This window comes from Oxyura jamaicensis, chromosome 2 (assembly GCF_011077185.1).
Source record: "Oxyura jamaicensis isolate SHBP4307 breed ruddy duck chromosome 2, BPBGC_Ojam_1.0, whole genome shotgun sequence".
Lineage (NCBI taxonomy): Eukaryota > Metazoa > Chordata > Aves > Anseriformes > Anatidae > Oxyura > Oxyura jamaicensis.
In genome coordinates, this window is record NC_048894.1 from 108,406,120 (window position 1) to 108,426,052 (window position 19,933).

At 41.2% G+C, this 19,933-nt stretch overlaps 1 long non-coding RNA gene across 1 annotated transcript; it reads right to left on the reverse strand.

Moving 5' to 3' along the window:
• Positions 1 to 121: 121 nt before the first annotated feature.
• On the reverse strand, positions 122 to 2,373 carry LOC118163267. Its single transcript, XR_004748957.1, has 3 exons — positions 1,825 to 2,373; positions 1,585 to 1,668; positions 122 to 1,078 (listed from the first exon to the last, which is right to left on the reverse strand). It is a non-coding gene; the product is annotated as an uncharacterized LOC118163267 (long non-coding RNA).
• Between the last annotated feature and the right edge of the window lie 17,560 nt (positions 2,374 to 19,933).

Consider the following 19,933-nt stretch of genomic DNA (forward strand, 5'->3'; position numbering starts at 1 on the left):
TATTTTTTCCAACAGATATTCATGGTATTAAAGAGTTTTAGAGAGATATCAATCTTCAAAGCCTGGCCTTCATCAGTGAAATGCATTTACAGAAGTAGCCACTTCTCTGATTCCCCATCTCCCAGGTTAAGTAGCTTTGAGCCTTGATTCGAGGCAAGAGGGAGGTCAAAACCACCCAGCTTCATAAGGACACTTTACCTCACTGTATTGCAGAGTGTTTGTAGCTGATGCCAGCACGCTCAGCTGGAACAGCATCACTGATGTGAGCATTGTGCTCCTGTTTGTAAGGATTTCTCTGAGCCTCTGACAGCAGCGAGGCAGCTCGCTCCTCAGTGTGTCCCCCCTGCCTGAAGGCTGCAGTGGGCTTCACTTGGTGTTGCGGTGACCCAAAGAGAGGACATCACCATTTGTTCAGCCTGAAGCGGCTGCAGTGGGTTTGTGGTGCAAAGCACAGCATCATGTGCTGGGCTTACTGACCTCACTGATGAGTCTGATGAGAGGCTGTTGGTGCCGGCACTCGGCACGCTGGCACCCGCACCCTTGTCCTGTGCAGCAGGGCAAAGGGAAAAGATTCCCCTCTCATACACAGCAGAGCAGGAAACACTTCTGCCACTCTGAAGGATGGCTTTGAATGATAAATGACATAAGCCAGAAATGTTGGCAAATTAAAAAGTTTAATTTATGATGATGCATAATTCTAGCTGTTTAGCAGGTGCAACATTGCTGGCTTATTTGCAAAACGGTCGAGGTAAACTAGATGGAAACGTGCTTTTCAGTGAGGTGTTAACCAGGACAGACCCCTGGCTCCTGCTGAACCCCGTATTCGCACCCAGTGTGCTGTGCCACCAGTGGAGCTCACCGTCGACCCCACAGGCTCACGGCCACCCACAGGGGCTGCTCGCCTTGTTGGCTTTGGCTGCAGCTGGCAGGTCTTCAGCTAGCCAGCTTTCTCTTGGAAGGGCTCAGCTCCTACAGCATTTTCCCCCAGCACAAGAGCTGATGGCTGATTCTCAGCAGGAACTGGCACGGCTCCTTGGCTTATTCAGTATCCTACAAATAGCTGCTGAGTGAAGCGATTCTGGAGAAAGACAGAAAATAACCGTCTGGAGCCATTCCCTCCCAGTGTCACAGCAAAGTTCATCAGCCAAGAGATTTCTTTTGTATTCATAAAGAATAACATTAATCTTTGTAACAGAAGAAAATTAGTCTCTCTGTGCAGCAAGGTTTTACTGTCACTCCTGGTTGCTTCTATACTTGCTCAAAAATCTAAAAACACCTGAAAAAATGAGTCACGAGAGGTCCAGGACCTTCAGAACATAAATTGCTGCACCACTTATGAGGAAATAAAAGGCACTTTCCAGGTCTACAAGTGGCTGTAGCCAACCACACTCCAGATTAAGTGTTAATATTGGGAGGAGGGAGGGAAATAAGTGCTTATAAGAAGCTAGAAGAAGCTGGCATTGACAGTTCATGTGAGGCATCAAGGGCTCAGGGCTGTGCTACAGACCCAGTCGGGTCCTACACTTTGGTTATTTCACCTCTTTCCTCCAGCTGTAGGACACAAAGAAATAAAACACTACCTACCCTATTTAGTAATTGCTTGAGAGAAGCAGGTAGGGCAGATGGCATATGCACAGCAATGAGATATCTTTAATTCAGCAGCAGTGACTGCAGGAAAGAGCAAAGCGAAGCAACCACATGGCATGGTGTCTTCCCCTGGCAGGGAGCAGGTCAGGCACTGCCACCCCACCAGGGCTAGCTGAGGATGTGGGACACCTGCGTGCTGATTCGCAGCAAGTGCTCTTTCTAAAAGATGCAGCTTACCTGAGAAGTGGGTGGGAAGAGGATGCTGTTCATTATTGAACAGATGGAGAAATAAGAGCAAAAATGAGTACAGTAAAAGCTGCATTTGAAGTCTGGTTTCATCAGCAGTCTGCAGGCAGGACCTTCCTGTGACATGGTATGAAACATTCCTGCATCCTCCTTAAAATACCCTCTTTGTGTGCTCTGTCAGTTGCGTTGCTAATTTTCCTTCTCTTCAGTTCCCATCTCTGCAGGTCTCTGCTGGCTCCTCAGCCTTACAGGCAGAGCACCGCTGTCAGATGAAGGAAGCGTTGAAAGAAAGCCACAGCCTGGCACCCAGAGGGGGCCCAGTTAGAGGATGAGATGTGTCGAACAGGTGGTCAGCCAGTCACAAGGGCTCCTCTCATCCTCTGCACAAGCCCTAACACACCACTCCTTCCAGGCACATCCTGAAATGCTTCAGACAGGTGCACTTCCTTCCTCTGCACCCTACATTTGCTTTGGTTTTTGGGGATGCTGTCACTGAGTGAAGCTGAGACTGAAGGGAAACTCATCTTCCTACCAAGTCCTGCTCACATTGCTAACTCAGCTGAATCTCCTAATTATTGTCTCCTCCGCCTCCCATTAGCAGCTCCCTAGTAGGGCATGAAAAAGGAGTGAAACAAGCACTGGATTTTGGAGAGCTGAGTAAATTCCTCCTTCTGGTTTGTCATTGTCATTTATTTTTGAACTTTCTTTCCCTCTCTTTAAGTCCTTGATTCAATCCTCAGCTCCCATGACACTTTCTTTGCAGCCCAGATGGATATTCATTTTTCACACAAGATTTTGTGACACACTATATCAAATACCTTACTGAGAGCTCAGACTGTTTAATCGATTTCATTCCAACCATCCATTAATTTAGTAATTCTATCAAAAAACAATCTAGCTTGGGTGGTACAATTTGTTCTCTGTAAACCTGCACAGATTATTTCTTGGGGTTTTATATCTCCCAGACATTTATGGAGCTCTTTTCCCCTTAGTATTCCATTATTTAATGTCAGGCCGGTCCTAGACTCACCAAAAGGTACACTCTGACAGCTCTGGCAGGTAAGGAGAGGTTGCAGTATCCTTCCCATCATTTATCTGCAGTATGGTGGGAATCAGCAGACTCCTGACTTCAAACAAATGATGTCCTACAGCACATGGGGAATCCAATGGTTTCAGTCCTGTCATCGCAAGAATCCCGATTATTGTTTTCTCTCCCAACAGTTTTATATCGAAGTCCCCCCTGATTTTGTCACCATCTCCTGAAATCCAAGCATCTATTTCACAACACGCTACACAGACTTTGCACGTAATCCTGTAGAGTAACACTCAGTGTTCCCAAACAGCAAAGCCTCCTGGTATTTTCATCAGACTATCAACAGATTGCAGTTTCTAAGAGGAACATTTTTAAGGGGAAGTAGTTTTGTTTCCTTACACTGAGAACTGGAGCGTACCAAGACAGGATAAACACAGTAAGCTTGCAGACATATTTGATACTCTTGCACACGTTAGTCAAGGAGCTTCCATTTTATCTTCTAGGGCAGAAAAGCAGCATAAAGCCCGATGGTGCAGCTGAGCAACAAACTGCAAATAGGCACTCTGCTTCATCAGACTGCAACATTTGGACTCTGTTGTGGTATGGGCTCTTCATTCCTCAGCCAGGGTATTGAGCAGCTGGGGTGTTTCACAACCAGGCTCTCAATGGTGCTCACCTGTGACTGCACGCACTGTCACGCACTGTTGGCCGCTGAGCAACTCAACCTGCAGTGGGCTGTGTCTGAGCTGTTTTCTTCTGGCAGCCCTTAGAGAACCCACTTAGGCAGGATTAACAATTTTCAAGCCCAGTTACTCATGTGGCAGGTCTGAAATGCAATTGTTGGAGGGTGAGGGTTGTGTTTTATGCTCCCTTTAATGAACAGGAGCTGATCGTCACATTGACACATGTGGGAACAGATAGGCCTGGGGCTTGGATCTTGCTCTGAACTCTGCTGGGTGAGGAATTACAAAGCTGAGTGCCCACTGTGAGGTTCTCAGTTTAGTCAATAAGAACACTAGAATGACTCCATGCCAGGTGTCTGGTTTATCCACCAGCTAGAGGAGGACAATAAGGGCTTTTTGCTGAACACAGTCGGAAAAGGACAGATTTGAGGGGCCTGTGATCACTGCTCCTCCTGAACAGCAGGAAGAAAGGAGGTCCTGCAACTTGTTTGTTGGCACTGCCTTTGGGCTGGTTTAGGGCAGGCTGGCTGAGGTGCGGATAAACTCACTCCTAGAGAGAGGTTCCTACAGTTCCTCCTGATCCAGAAGCAGGTGGCACAGGTTAGTGTGGGCTTAACAGCTCAAGTCAGAGTCAGCTTAGGGACCGTCGTGCTCCAGTTTTATTGGCTTTAGTTCCTTTCCCCATTTTATTTATTTATTTACTTTTAATGAAGGTTCTAATAGCTTAACAGCCATATGGTTTGCATTAGCTACATTTTTTCTTCACACGGGACATCCTACATCTCTATTAGTATGGGTAATCAAGTACTGCTTGCATGATGCCATGGGGGACAGAAAAAGTTGAGAACAAATGGTCTATAAAGCATGCCTTATCCCCCCGGTTCCCTTTGCTGTTTTCTGGTAGCAGTCCAGTTTTTTTTTTTTGCCCCTAGCTAGATATTTTTGAGAACCAGTCAACTTGAAAAGCACCTCCAGCACGGTGACTTCAGCCTGGCAGAGGCTGAGGATTATAGAGAGCTGAAAGATGGAGCGGGGGGAGGTTGGGGGGGAGGGGGGGAGGGGGAAGAAAGTGTAATGTATTTCTCAACTCTTACAATAACTGGAAAAAAAAAATGGGCAAAAAGATAGAAACTGCACTTGAAAAGATCTGTTAACATTTTATTTCCAAGGTAGATTTTCCCCCACATCTTCTTCTGACAAGACCAGAGATGGTTCAAATGTACCGCAGAGTCTGTGGTCACAAATCACATTCATGCTGAACAACCATTTTGATTTCTGTGTGCTGTCTCCTTGTCATACAGCGACACTATCAACACCCGCATACAGACCATGGACCTCAGCCCAGCAGGAAATCCAGAGGCGTTAACAAATCTCATTTAGCCTCCCCAGACTTTGGTAGGAAGCTGTGATTTTCAGTGTAAATAACAAAATGGCCTATGCATGCTCTTTCTGAAATGTGAGGACAGCGAGACCTCAGAACTGGCTGATGCCCGGCCTGATGTTTGCTATGACTTTGTGTAAAAGATCCCCATCGGGAAAGAGATTGAGAGCCCTCTTCCTGGGAGCGAGCCATCACAAACAGCACACTCGCTCCTTCCTGTCAGCCAGCTTCGCAGAACTTGCCTTCTGAAGCTCTCGAATAGTTCTGCTCTGCTTATTTGCACAGCCCATCACACAGCATGGTGGGAGGCATTAACTATCATTTATCCTCCCGCTTCCCCTGCACCTCTGCAGCGAGGTTAACGCATGTCTGAAGGGCAGAACCATCCCCCTGAGCCTCGCAAAGGTCCCCACAATGACAAGAGGCATTTCCAGGCTGGGCTGAACTTTTTTTATCATTCCCTCTGTCCCCGCTGTCCTAGGCCATGGCCTTTGCTGGGCTGTGTGCCCAGAGACGGAGTTTTTCTCATGAAGGTGCAGACAGCAATGCCTGGATTTTCCCTTTTCATGTCAGAATGGCTCCAGGCTTGAAATGATTAAAGGTGATTATTCCGACCACTAAGGCATTTGCTGCAAGGTTGCCAACTGGATCCCATCTGATTTTCATCAAGGAAAACAAAGCAAACCACCATTTCAGTGGCTTAGACTGAGGTGCTGATTTATATTTATTTCAGTAGAAAATTTAAACCTTCATGAAGAGGATAAACTTCTGCTGAGACTGAGTGACAGATCCGAGCATAAGAAGCTTTAGCATTTTATTCATTTATAAAGTGTATTTGTATTCAGTGAAATGTGCAACAATTCCAAATAACCATCTTATTTTTTAACGTATATTTATTGAAATAGAAAAAAATACATTAACAGAAGCCTGTGTTCAGAAATCCACTATTTGCAACATATTTTATGCAAACAGCTATCTTCAAGGCCACTGTCTGGCCCGTTGTTCTTCAGAGGAGGGGAGAGAGCTGCTGCCAGAGCAAGAGGCTGAACCTGCCACCAGCAGGAGAAGTGGGGCCAAGTCCTGATTTCACCTTGGTGCAGCTGATGCAATGCACTGACACGAGTGCTGACAACCTAATGCAGGTTTAAATAGGTTTGCTAGCATTAAGAAGAGTTTCCCTTGCAATGGTATTACTATTACCTCACACCGTGTCTCTGCTCCAGTTCTGGCCTGTGTTTCCTCCTGCTGTTTGTTTCCTCATGTATTGTGGTTTATGACTAAATAAATAAAATGGGTAAATATGAAAGGCTTACATCTTTATTCAGCTCTTCAGAGGTGAGGAGCCAATGTCCTAACCAGCATCATCACACAGTAGTCATCTTGAGAAAAATGAACAGAAAATAGGAGGAAACCAATGTTTTGAAAAATGACCCATAACTTCAAAAGAACATCAATCTCCCTACAGATAAAAGTACTGAGGTTAGAGAAAACTGGGGATATTTAGTGGTTCAGTGGGAGAGCTTTTCAAAGCCAAAATTGAAGCAATTGCCTCCCTGACATTCATATTTATTATTATTGTTTTTATTATTGACTATTTGTGCTTCAAAATTTCCTCTGCAGTACCTAAAAGAGATGATGACAGACACTAAAGGAAGCCCTAAAATAGATATTTTAACTAAAAGGATGTGAAAAAATAGAAGCTGACTGCAGAAAATCAGCTACATCATCTTTTTTTCTCTGTGTGTGTCTTAGGTGCTGAGTTACATCTCCAAACTAAATGTCTCCAAAAGTTGACCGCAGGATGACACATCTGTTTTGTGGCAGCAGCTCTTCAGGTTGTGACATTTATTGTTGCTGCTGTTTTTTTATTCTGTACTAGGATAAAAACAAGCTGTTTATTCCGTTGTTTGCACAAAATGGAAGTGTGTTAAAGTGCCTGTTTTGAAAAGCAGAGTTTCTGGCTTGGCACGTGTGTGCAGCTGTGCTTCCTGGCGAACACAGCGCTGTCCTGGGGCATGGCTCTCCCTCTTGTCGTTCGGACCTTCAGAAAAACTCTCACCAAAACCAACACCTTTCTGTAAAACGTCTGGCTGGTGAAGCAGCCTATTTCCCGTATGATAAATGAATAGCGTGTCCTAACCAGCCCTAATGTGCAGGATATGGGTGAGTGGCTTGAAATTGGTATAAGAATAGGAACAAATGGAATGGACTGAGGGATAGGAAAAATGCCCATTTACAGTGCATTTCTTGTCACAAGAATAGAGATGGATTTCTCTAAGCACAGTGATACCTCTTCTTGCCCCAGTGATAGCATTTTTTAAGAGGGTGTTGCCACTGCAGTCCCTGATTCAATGGGAACTGAACGAAAATGACACCAAGCATATTTAAAATTCACATCCCAAATATTTTTCCTTTGCATATTTACACTCTTGATTGGCATTAGCATGCAGTCTGGTACCAGATGAAAGCACAGACTAAGTTCATCAAAGATAACAAGTAATTCTGAGTAATGACTAAATGGCACTCCCAGGTATCTACTTTTAAAAAATGAAATGAATAGTTCTGGTGCTAATTACCAACTGGGGCTCCATATACAAAGATAGCATTTATGAATATAGAACTAAGCTCTATTTAGCTATGCTAGGTATGTGTCAGTTTACTTTCCTAATGCAAAAAAAAATTAGTCATTATCACTAGAACTGTTTGTTAAAGTTGAAAGTAGATAAATCATTAATAGAGATGTCATTTATTCATTACAGTTAAAATATATATATCCACTTGTCACTTTGATGAATCTAGTTTCTTGCCTCAGCTTATTGACATCACAGATGAAAAGAGCTTCCTTACTGCATTCCTGTTGGAGCTTAAAGCCTTTACAATGGTTTATTGATGAACTACTATTTTGAAAATCAAGACTGCTGAGGCTTAAGATTGTAGTGACAATTACATGGTGTTTTGTTGCTAAGCTAACAATTTGCATGGGACTGATGATAGCTTGACATTAAGCAAATAAAGTATTATTATTGTAATTTAGTACAGAATTTTGCAGAAAACACTCTCTTGGACCAATGCACAGACGTCAACTACAGTGCTATGGTGTCTCTTTCATGTGAGAATTTAACCACTTAGACACCATTACACTTGGCGTTTGTAACTGCATGATGCAAATAGAGAACTGCTGAGTCCTGTAAGCACTGAGGCATGCAAGCAACTACTTCCAGGAGATTAGTTCTGCTGCAGGTTATTTATCTGTATAAAGCAACTTGTGCACCTCCATGTTTAGAGGCTGACCCTGGAAGCCCTGGTAGGAAGGTATTTGGCAGCATACGAGCCTGAAAGATATTGTTCCTAGAGTAAGAGGTTTTTCATATTTTTTTTAGTACATTTACTGCTGCCTCTGCTAATAGCTATATCCTCACTAGAAAACACCTCCAAGACATTAATTATACTGAATGTAATTTGATAGAGCACTGATTTTAAAAGTACATCTGATAACCTAGGCACAACAACAGAGAACCAGGCAAGACCTGGTACCTCCCAACATACCCAGTATAAGGTGTCATGAACGGCTTTAAGACACTCAAGGTAAGTCTAAAATATAACATATGTCTGTCTTTATATCTACTGATAAGAAAACAGAGGTACTCAATGCACAAAATATTGTGCACTAAAGCAGGATAAAGCCTAGGAAATTTGAACCTCGTCTCTTACACCTACAGTTCTTTCACTGATGGGAAATTCATGTTGTAGAGCAGAAAACATTTGCTCTTTCTCAGGAGATTCCGTTTGGGATTCAGTACTACAGCCTCTCCGCTTTTGATACATAACCCTCAGTGTGATATAGGCAGTCCCATTCAGTGCCAATACTTTTTTTTTTTCTCCTAGCTGGAGAGAGAAAAAACCATAAGAACATCGACCACGCAAGTGCTACTTACTCAAGACCAGTCTGATGGTGACGTGCACCTTCATGGAGTGCAATTTGATGTCTCAGTGGTGAGCTGGCAGTCCAACCTTTAGTATTTCATCTCCTTACTGAAAATTAGCAGCTCTGATGACTGATCAGACTCAATCGTATGAGGAGGTATAGGCATCCCAGGTTCCAATATTTGTCACCGGAAAATTGTCCATTCCATGTATCCTTGAGTGAACGTCTTCACTGATATCAGCTTTGAATTATATCTTTTAATTAAAATTGGGAATGTGCTTATGCCACTCCTAAGCAGTAATGATGAACAAAGAAGGGTCTCTGGTGCTCTGTCAGCTGTCTAGGAGCATAAGCTCCCCATGCAGAGCAGGGAAAAAACATTGCCTCTTCTAATTCTTATTAGTGGTATGACAGCATCCTGGAGACTGCCAGATCTAACAAAATACACTTTGATAAACCACATGCATCTACATAACCTCGTGTGGCACTGGGGGCATTTATAGATATACAAATCTCACAAGATGAAACACATCAAGTAATGCTTTAATACCCTGAGAAAATTATTCACCCCTAAGTAGTTTTATTTTTTTTTTTTAAGAAGGAAATATTTTTCTCAAATATGTATCTGTACCTTTGATCCCCACTCCATCTCTAAAAGCAATGAGGACATCTCCATAATTTTATTTCCTCTTGTTCCCCATTCTTTTCTTATGTGTTGATGCCATTTCTATGTTCTGCACAAAACGAGCCATTGTTTTGTGCTTTATCGCTAAAGACTTTCAAGTATCATTATGTGAGTCACAGAATGTAAATTTCATAATAAAGGGGCAATACCTTTGAACCTCACTGATGAAATTAGTGTTTTACTTTCATTTATAGTTAATTCAACCAAATAGCTGATTTGTGAGCATGCACAGCGTGTATTACTACACTTTATTTACAAGGCATTGTTACTGTTTTCATTATTAATATTCTATTATGCAATCATAATTTTAAAATTATTTTCCTTCATTTAAATCTGCGAAGATTTCATTTTTCCTTCATTTAAATCTGCAAAGATTTCTGAATTTTAACCTATTACAGGATTGTGAGATTTCTACTGTATCATACATTTTTCCGGTCATCTCAATGACACACCAGCTGTAATGACAATTTGTCCTGTCCACTCCAAAGCATCACTTGACAAAGAGCAATGCACCACGTTCCAATTGTCCAAGCTACCACTGTCATTTTAAGTTTCAATATAAAATTGATAAAAAGACATAAATGGAACAACAATGCAACGTATTTATCATGGCCTTTCTCCTTATCCTTCAGATATCAAAAAAATCCATTGTTCTTGTAAATGTATGGCAATAGATGGGAAAAGTCCATTTGGATTTACCAAAAATAAACACAGGAGAGGGCTGTCACATCTTAAAGGCAGCAAGTTTGCTTCGGATCACAACACAGTGCTGCAGCTACTGTGCTACATTGCAGCGACATCTGGGCCTGGGAGCCCTTGTGCAGCCTGTGCTGCATATTGTGTCGATGATCCAGCTGGTTACAAACTGCTCTGCTGGGTTTTTGCTAAAGTACTTTCAGGAGGTATGACAGGTAGGTGTACAAGTGGATGCAGGGGCAGGTGTCCAGAAGGAATATACAGTCTGATCTTGCAAGAAATAGGGTTAGAAAAGCCAAGGCTGACCTGGAATTGAACCTGGCGAGGGATGTGAAGGGCAAACTTGATGCCTTCTAAGCCTTGGTCTTTACCAGAGAAACCACTCTTCAAGGATCTCTGACCCCTGAAAACAGAAGGAAAGTTTGGAAAAATGAAGACTTACCCTGGTGTAGGACCAGTTTAAGGATTACTTAAGCAAACTGGATGTATGTAAATCCAGGGGGCTTGACAGGTGGCACCCATGATTGCTGAGGGAGCTAGCTGATGTCATTTCAGGGACACTCTAGATCTAGACACTCTCATGATCTAGAGTGCTCATAGCATTTGGGATAGGTTTCTGAAGACTGAAAGAGAGCAAGTATCACTCCCATCTTCAAGAAGGGCAAAGAGGACTCTCATGAAGTTCAACAAGGCAAAATGCAGAGTCTCCCACATAAAGAGGAATAATCCCAGGCACCAGAACACACTGGGGAGCAATGGGCTGGAAATCAGTTTTGCCAAGGTGTCCTGGGAGACAACAAACTGACCATGAGCCAGCAAGGCACCCTTGTGGCAAAAACTGACAACACTACCCTGAGCTCCATTAGGCAAAGTGTTGCCAGCAGGTAAGGTGATCTTCAGTCTCTACACAGCACTTGTAAGGCCATGCCTGGAGTGCTGTGTCCAGTTCTGGGCTCCACAGTACAAGAAAGGCATGGACTTACTGGAGCAAGTCCAGCTAAGGGCCAGTTAGATGATGAAAGGACTGTAGTGCCTCTCCTATGTGGAAAGGCTGAGAAAGCTGGGACTGATCAGCCTGGAGAAGAGAAGGTTCAGAGGGTTCTTTCCAATTTATACAAATAATTTACAGGAAGGAATTAAGATGAGTAAAACATGTTCCTCTCAATAGTGCTCTGGTACAGGATGAGAGAGGAAGGACACACATTAAAAACCATTAAATTCCACCTGAAAACAAGAAAACATTTTTTTCTGTGAGGATGGTCAAACACTGCAGCAGGTTGCCCAAAGAGGTCGTGAAGCCTCCATCTGTGGAGCTATTCAAAGCACGACTGCAAATGGCCCTGGGCAACCAGCTCTGGGTAGCCCTGCCGGAGCAGGGCACCTGGACCAGATGGCCTCCAGAGGTCTCTTCCCACCTCAACCATCCTGTGATTCCGTAACAACAGATATAATCCGCCTCATCCACCCCACAGACCGAGGGACCCTTTATGCTGCTGTACCACTAGATGTGGGCCATTTTCATCAGACCGAGTTTGCAACAGATTGTAAATGGATGTTATCCTTTTGATGAAGAGAACTATCAGGGTGTTTTAAGAGTAGTAGGGAAGGGATATTGTGTGGAAAATACAGCTGTGACTTCCAGTTTAATCCAGCCATTTCAGGGTCTCACTTGGTGTCAGCCAACAGACATAGTCTATCCCATGATTTCCCGTGGGCAACCAAATAACGCTCACATTATAACCATGTAGGAGAACTCTCCTAGCCTTGCTGGTAACCTTAGCTCAAGACAGAGCAGGTACCCCCGTGAAAAGATGATTTATCTGAAGGGCAGTAACAACAGAGGTCATCTCAGCAGCAGGAACCCGTTATGAGGAACCCGGACAGGGTTGGGGTTGAGGAACTGCAAGGCAGAGCTTTTGTCACAGTAATTTTGCCGGACTGCTCCACGGGGAGTAGCGCAGACTGCCAGGGAGTCTCAGAGAGTTTCAGTTCTGTGGATCTGTTGATGTTTATAAACATTTTGCCTGAACCAAAGTCTCCATTCAGAACACTGCTAAACTTTGGGAAAGTCTAGATCCCATTTTATGTGGCTTAGGACCATTTCTTATTAGAGCTGGGAAGACTAGATATAAATCTCTGTCCAAAGCAGTAATCCTCTTATATTTCATTACTAGCACCACAAGCCTCTGTGCAATGGTCTCTATCAGAACCATAATAACAATGGGTTGTGGCTAAGCTCTCTATCCCAAGTTCAGTCACAGCAAACACACTAACACATTGAATCTGTGCCTGCCTTTGATTTATTAGCACCCACTAAGCCTTTCCACACAGCTGCAGTCAGGTAGCAGACCTGAGGCAGCAGCCAGCAGCTGAGAGGGAAGAAAAACTAGATTCTACATCACATCTCTGCTATGCCTGACTATGGGAGCGCTTCATTTCAGGACATGTTATCTTAACAAGCTGCTGAAGATAGTTCAAACTAATCTGTTATTTTGCCTTGCTATGAATTGGATGGGTATAACTCTTAGCTGAGAGCTGTTAACTGACTACAAGGGCTCTTCTGCTCCATCTAGGGGAAAACTCAAACAGGTGAATTTAATCCATTTGATTTTTGTCCTCACATGGAACAGAAGTGCTCACGTGGGCAATTACTGAATTACAGCCAGCGGCCATGGCGAACAGGTGAGAAGCAGATAAGGACAATTTCTGGTTTTCTTCTCTTGGTTCTGTATATCCTGACCAGCTCAAACAAGAAGGGGAAAATCAGCCTTAGACGTTGAACCTGTTTCTTCTACTGCCCTATTAATTTTGCACATACACTCCAAGGTGAGTTCAGCTAGACTTGACTTGCCAAGTCAGACTAGATTCTTTGCCTTTTGGGTGTCCAGCGCTGGCATAGTGTAGACCTGAAAATGACCATTTTCTTTAAAAGAGCTGAAGTTTTTTTAGCCATTGCTACAGTCAGGCAAGTTCTGCTTTTAGGCAGTAACCTAAAAGATGAGGGATAAAAATAGAAAAGTTTCTCATCTCCAGCAAAATCAGTGTATGCTTTTGGGAGATGGCCTTTTCTAGTAGCTACTTTGGATCATACACACCTAAGACTACTACTGCACACAGCTGTGGTTGATACTTTTACCAGGTATTTCCTACATGCATATTATCAATCCACACTTCTGAACATAATTTCTGTGTTCCTATCAAGCAAATCTGGACATTGGTCAGCTAATAACTATGTATGTAATTTCAGTAAATAAATGGAAGTTTGGAACATGCTTATCTTCCTTTCAAAATGATAGTAGAGAACAAAATTGTATAAATTAAGAACAAGTATTTCATTTTTTTATTCACTCTACATTGGGCATAAGTTATTCTGAAATTATTCTTCAGCTAATAATGCCAATGGGTTCTTGTGCTGTTGCACTCAGCATCCACATAACAAATATACTCTTAACTTGTCACAGGTAGGTATGGCTATTTACCATTGAACCTCTGAGTGCTATTACATCCTAACTGCTTCCCGTAAGCAAATAACATCATGCAGGATGGGGGGGTACGGGCAGGGGTGGGGGGACGACACAACAAAATCAATGACGCATTTGATATTGTAGGGGTAGCTAAGCTGTTTTTCCTGAGTTCCAACAGCACCACGCACAGGTCTGTGCCCATGAACTTGCTCCCAATCAGAGCTCAACAACTGTTTTTAAAACTAGCTTTGGATTTTTTTATTTTTTATTTTTTTGACTATTTTTGTTGCTAGAGAGCCATCTTGTGGTGCATCTTATTAACAATAAATAAAATAAAAGTCTATTATGGTTCAGAAATTGTGGTCTACAAAGACTCTGGTGGTTTTGCATCTTCCACATATCCATTTTTCTCAAAGCTCCTTTTGAAATGGAAATAACCTAATCTCAAATTGCATTTCTGAGTCATAGTAATATTTGTTAGGGACTGGGGAGGGTGTCATATTTCTCTTTGCTTTTTAAAAAAGCTGATTTGAAAAGATTTGGAGTGCAAACAAATAGCTACAATTTACAGTACAGATTTATCCCTTGCCTAACAACTAATGTATTGATCAAGGAAGGAGGCAGATGGTCTAGGTTTATTAAAGCAATAAGTAGAGGGTTTTTTTTTGCAGCCAAAAGACTTATTAAATATTCCAAAAACTGTTTAAATTCAAATACTATCTGTTGTTACTGGAGTTATATGAAAATTTGATCTTTTAAAATAGCAAAAATGCATATTGAAATGTTATTTGGGAGGCAGGTAGATTGCAAGAGTTTTCCAGCAGCGATAAAACTTTATATCATTCTTTAAATTCCTGTATTTCAAGTCTGTGGTTAAGTAAAAAAGATAGATCCACCTGAACAAGAGCCAATAAAACAATTCCAAAAGTGCTTTGAATGTTGGTAGATTTCTCCTTCTGTAAGATGGAAATCCACACATGACATTAAATAACACAATAATGCAGTGTGCAAAATGTTACTGAGCCTCTGAAAAAAAAAAAAACAATGTTCAGAGGAAAAACAAAAAAAGTCTGTCCATAAAACAGAATGCATCTACACATTGAATGTTTTCCCTCTGAAGCTTTGAATAAGATGCTAATGATTTTTTTTTCTGTATGTATATAACAGTTCTCTTGTCCATTAATAAGCTATAATTATCTTTTGTCCTTTCATTGAAAGGAAAAAAGCACTGTGTAGCCAAAGATCATTACTGGTCCACCCTCTGCTATCAGTTAAGTCACTGAAAATGAAAACGTAATTACAGAGTGTCCTTAAACTAGTATACAATAATTAACACCTTCTCTTAAAAATTCAGGTTTAAGTTTTAAATGCATAATATTATGCAGGTGCTTCTGCAGGACTTAGCTAATCTCCTTTGCTCATCTTTTCTGTTGTTTGTTCTAGGTAGACAACAGGCTTTCATAAAAAAAAATATAAAAAAAAAAAATCACAAGATGAAGACCATTTAAGAATCAAGTAAGAGAAGGGAAAACACAAGGAAAAGGAGCAACTGTGGGGTGAACTCTAGAAAGTTGCTTTGGGACACAAGTTGGAGACTGGACAGATGTGATTCTCAGAAAAATGCTGAATTAGCTCGAACTTTTTTCTAACCAAGTAATGAGCAGTCCACTCAAGTGAAGCTGTGAGATGGTCACTGGTAGAAAGGCATTCTGCTTTCTTTCAAACTCCCTACAAGTTAACAGTTAATAATCCAGGCATGGATATCCACAGAGCTCATCGTAACATTTCCAGTTGGCAGAGGCACCCAAAATCCACCTAAAGAAAACAGAAAGGAAAAGAAAGCTTTCCGAGATAGATCTCTGAGCTGAAAGGAAGACCCTGAAATGCTGGAAGAAAGATCCTTAAATTTTCTTGTTGCTTAAGGAACTGAAGTCCAGCAGAACTGTCTTGCCTTCATGGCAATGGCTAAGTGAAGAGCTGAGGAAATGTAGATACGGTGCAAAATACAGCAGTCCTTCAGGATGTATTTCTGTGGTTCTGAATAACCAAGAATATGACAATCTCTGTAAGAACAATCTCTGCTGTCTTAGAGGATTCTTTGAACAAAGAAAACATGTTCTACTTGAGGCTTGGCTTTCTATATAAAGTCTAATAAATTACCTTTCTAGTGTATAAAATTACAAAGCTAAGCCATTTTATTTAGGAAGTATAAATGATGAGAAGCTGAGACACCTCTTACTTGTGCTAAAGAACTGTTGTAGGGCATTCCATTGATGTATGAAGTCCTGGAGGGAAGAGGATCCTGTTGGTGCCAATGCTGTAAATTGGCAACAATTCTAGTTTATTCAGTTGTTCAAACCCATCTTTTCTGAGTTAAGTGGAACTCAGGGTAAATATGTACGAAAGCACACATAACAAAGATAATTCTGTAATATGATCCATTGTTCTACGCAGGTTTGAGAGGCTTGGCTCCAAAGTTTTGAATGTTGCGTTTGCTCCATTGTGAAGAATCTGAAAACAGACTATTATGTTTTTCACCTCCTAGATAGTCTAAGCATTGAGTATTGCTCAATATTTTTCTGGAATAAGTCACCTTCAAGGGTACAAAATGCTTCTAGCTTCACAGGAAGGTAAGAAGGGATGTGTGCTTGGGTGCATGAAGATAGACATGCAGTGCCGATCCTCAGCCAGCAGAATGGCCTCTGCAGACTGTGGCAGAAGGGGTAGGTAGTATCTAGAGATATACATGAGCCATTTCCTTCCCTTACGGTCCTTCTCTTTTTGCTCCTTCTTCCTAAAATCTAGCATCAAGACTTGATTTTGAGATGATCACCTATAGTGAACTTCAACTCTTTTTCAAGTCACTTGTCTATCAACAGAGAGAGTAAGCAACCCTGCAAAATGTACTACAGACATACCTGAGGTGGCACCTAAAGAGTTAATTTGAATACTAGAGACAGCATAGCCAAAAGCACAGGGCATCCAGCCAAGACTAAGTAGTCCTCCTGAAGAGCAATCCAAACTGGCTTCAATTTTGCTGTGCCCTGTAGTGACTCCTATTTGCAGATGTGGCTCTTCTGAAACATATTTTTTTTTTGGCCTGAGTAACTGCATTTAATTATGTAACTGAATCCTCTTTTTATAGCATCTTATTAATACTTATCTACTTCCTGGACAGTCTCTGTCATCTTTAAACCATTCAGGTGAAGGTTCTGCATCATCATCTACACAATCGATTTATTTATTTTTAATCTATAGAAAAGAGTTGTTTTGATGACCTCTTCAAAACCTGCTGGAGACACCCAGCTCTGTCAGTTTGCTACCAGTTGCACTTCAGTAATCTAGTTTTAAATGTATGTGCTGTGCTTGCTACTTGTCCAATATGAAGCACATCTTTTATTCAGAAAGTTTGGTGTTATATCAAACACACCGGAGAAATCAACACTACTGTATCAATACACATCAAATGCATAGTTCACCATAAAACAAACACACCAAGTTTGGTTGGAAAGAAAGATCTATCTTCACTGAAAATATGTTTATTGACAGCTTTTAATGTTAACAAATCAACTGTCTTGCTACTTTGTATAGGATTTAATCAAATAAGTAGAACCCTGAATTCCCTTCACTTTCCCTAGAACAGTGCTGGAAATCCTCACTAATATGTCTTCAGAATTCTTAAGATAATTTGAAACTTGGTGTTATTTAATTACATTTCAAGAATATATTTAACAGTGCATGAATTATTGATATAAATATGTTTAAGTTTAGAAGATGCTTCCAGTTTGTTACAGTGATCTTACCATCACTGTCATAAAGAAGCCAGCTTCACTACAAAGAAAGGTCTGAACCTTGTAACTCGGGCAACAGTGTGATCAGACACAAGCCTGGCATTTAAACGTTAATCTCTGAACAGTGACATGCACTAAGCAGGTCCTTTGGTCAAGCTTGTCATGTGTAACTGAAAAATAACCCACTTAGATAGCTGATGGGTTTTCAGGAGCTTGGAATTTAAAGCTCTGACACCATACAACTGGTCATTGTTCTTTGGCCACCAGTACCTCTTCAGGACTCCAGACATGATGTAAAGCTGTTTTTTTCTGGTAAATAACCTAGAGAAATGAACGATGTGGACAATTAGAGTCTTCCCCAAATTATGCTCATCTTTAGAGCTGAGGAAGAGAATGTGCGCTACAATAAAGTAGTGACATGGAACAGATGAGCTTGACTGCTCCCACCTCCAGTACATACCATTTTTCTTTTGTCCACCTTTGTATAAATGTCACGCAATGCTGCCAGTATGAATAGTTGATGCCAAGTCTTTTGCTCTGCAAAAGGAGAGAACATCTGCAGCAGAGAATACTGTGACTGCGTGGCCCCAAACCTGGCTGTAGCTTTGAAAAATGTGAAGTGTGGTTGGGAATGTCGTCCCTGCTCCACGCAACCAGTAGCAGCCTGCATGTCTTATCCAGTGCTTCAAGTGAAAGAAAAGCCAAAGCAGTGATGGATGAGACCTCGCCAGACTGAAATCAGAGGTGAAATCCAATTAGCTTAAATGGAGGTGGGATTTCTAGCAGATAAATGTAACATGGAATGTGTTATGATTCACATTCCAAATCATAGCATCATTCAGAGATGTATGATTTCCACAACACTATTAAAGAGAGGGGGGAAACTGGAAGCTGAACATGCAGGATTTTATGTTTTCTAAACTTGGCTTCAGAATCTTACCTGTGCTTTTATTGTTAGCCTGCTCTCCTGGCTGTTCGGTTGCTTGATTACTTATTCCCTTCAGACAATCTTTACGTGAGGCATTAATAGACAGATTTTTTACAGAGGTGATAAATCTCTCTACCCTAGCTACTAATTTACTGTATTTATTGTTTACTCAAGTATTTCTTTTCCAAACCTTGCAAGCAATGTGGGTACAGCTTCAACCTTAGTATCATTCTACTGGCATTGAGAAAACAAGTCTTGCAATTTTTTATCTGAATCTTTTCATAAACTTTTGATAATGCTTGGTCTGTCTTTCAACATCAGTATCGCATCTCCATTATTCTTGCTACTGAACAAAATGGTCTCTCTGAATCAAAGGAACAATGAAATGTCATCTCTTCCACACTAAAAAAGAGAATAGTGATATCAAACACACAAAACAGCAATAACTCTGCTTTCTTCTTACTGCATGTTTTATTTCAGTAGCAGTTTCATTTATCGTAATATGCTAAAATTGACACACTATCCATGCCCTTATTTCTATTTCTTGTCCCATGTTTATTCTCAACACAGTCCATCTTCTAGAAGATAGGAATATAGATTTGTTAAGAACAGCAAAACCACAAAATATTCCAAGCTGTTTCAGGCAGCTATGAGCTTCCATTTGTCTGTGGATAGGTTACTCACATGTTATGACTGCTACCGGCATTTAATTCTTAAGCATATTTGCAACTATTATAGGCAGGCTCCTTTAAAGCTAGAGATTTGTACTACTTCTTTCTGTTATAGCCATGCAGAAAAACTTCCTTCTTCTCTTGCTGCCTGTCCTTAATCTGCAGTTGCATGTGCAGAATTAGCAGGTAATGAAATATATTAGGAAGGATTGAGCGTTAACTGTAAGAACCCAGCTCTTCGCTTGTTATTTAAGAAACAATGGATGTCACATTTAAGATGATAATGAGCGTCAGAGCTGAAGTTAGATTAGGAACTTTTAAGTGAACCTTAATTACATTTTTCAATTTTCAGTAATCGCCTGACAGCAAATCCCTACTATGCCAGTCAGACCAGAATACGAGAGGGCTTTTTGTGTTTTCCTTTCTTAAAACATTGGGAGGGCTTTCTGCAGGATTTTCTTGATAACTTTTATTCACTATGTCACTAATTAAGGGTTCAAAACTAAACGGCTGAGAAAATGCCTCCTCTAATTACACATCATAAGCCTTCTGCTGTATTTTTAGCTTTATTCTCAGTTTTTCAGACTACATTTGGAAGCAAAAGGTCTCAAATTCAGTTTGGTACCGTGAATAATTCACATACTTCCTCTTACTGTAAGAGGCTGCCTAGGTTTAATATACTGCAGTGAATAGGCAGCACCTAGTGGTCTCAAAATGCATAAACATTGCAAGTTCTTAACAGTTCAAGATCTTGAAATATTGATTATCAAACCTGAGATCACTTCTGTTAAAATGATTTTTTTAAAAAAATAAATAAATAAAGCTGTCTAACAAATAGCTCCC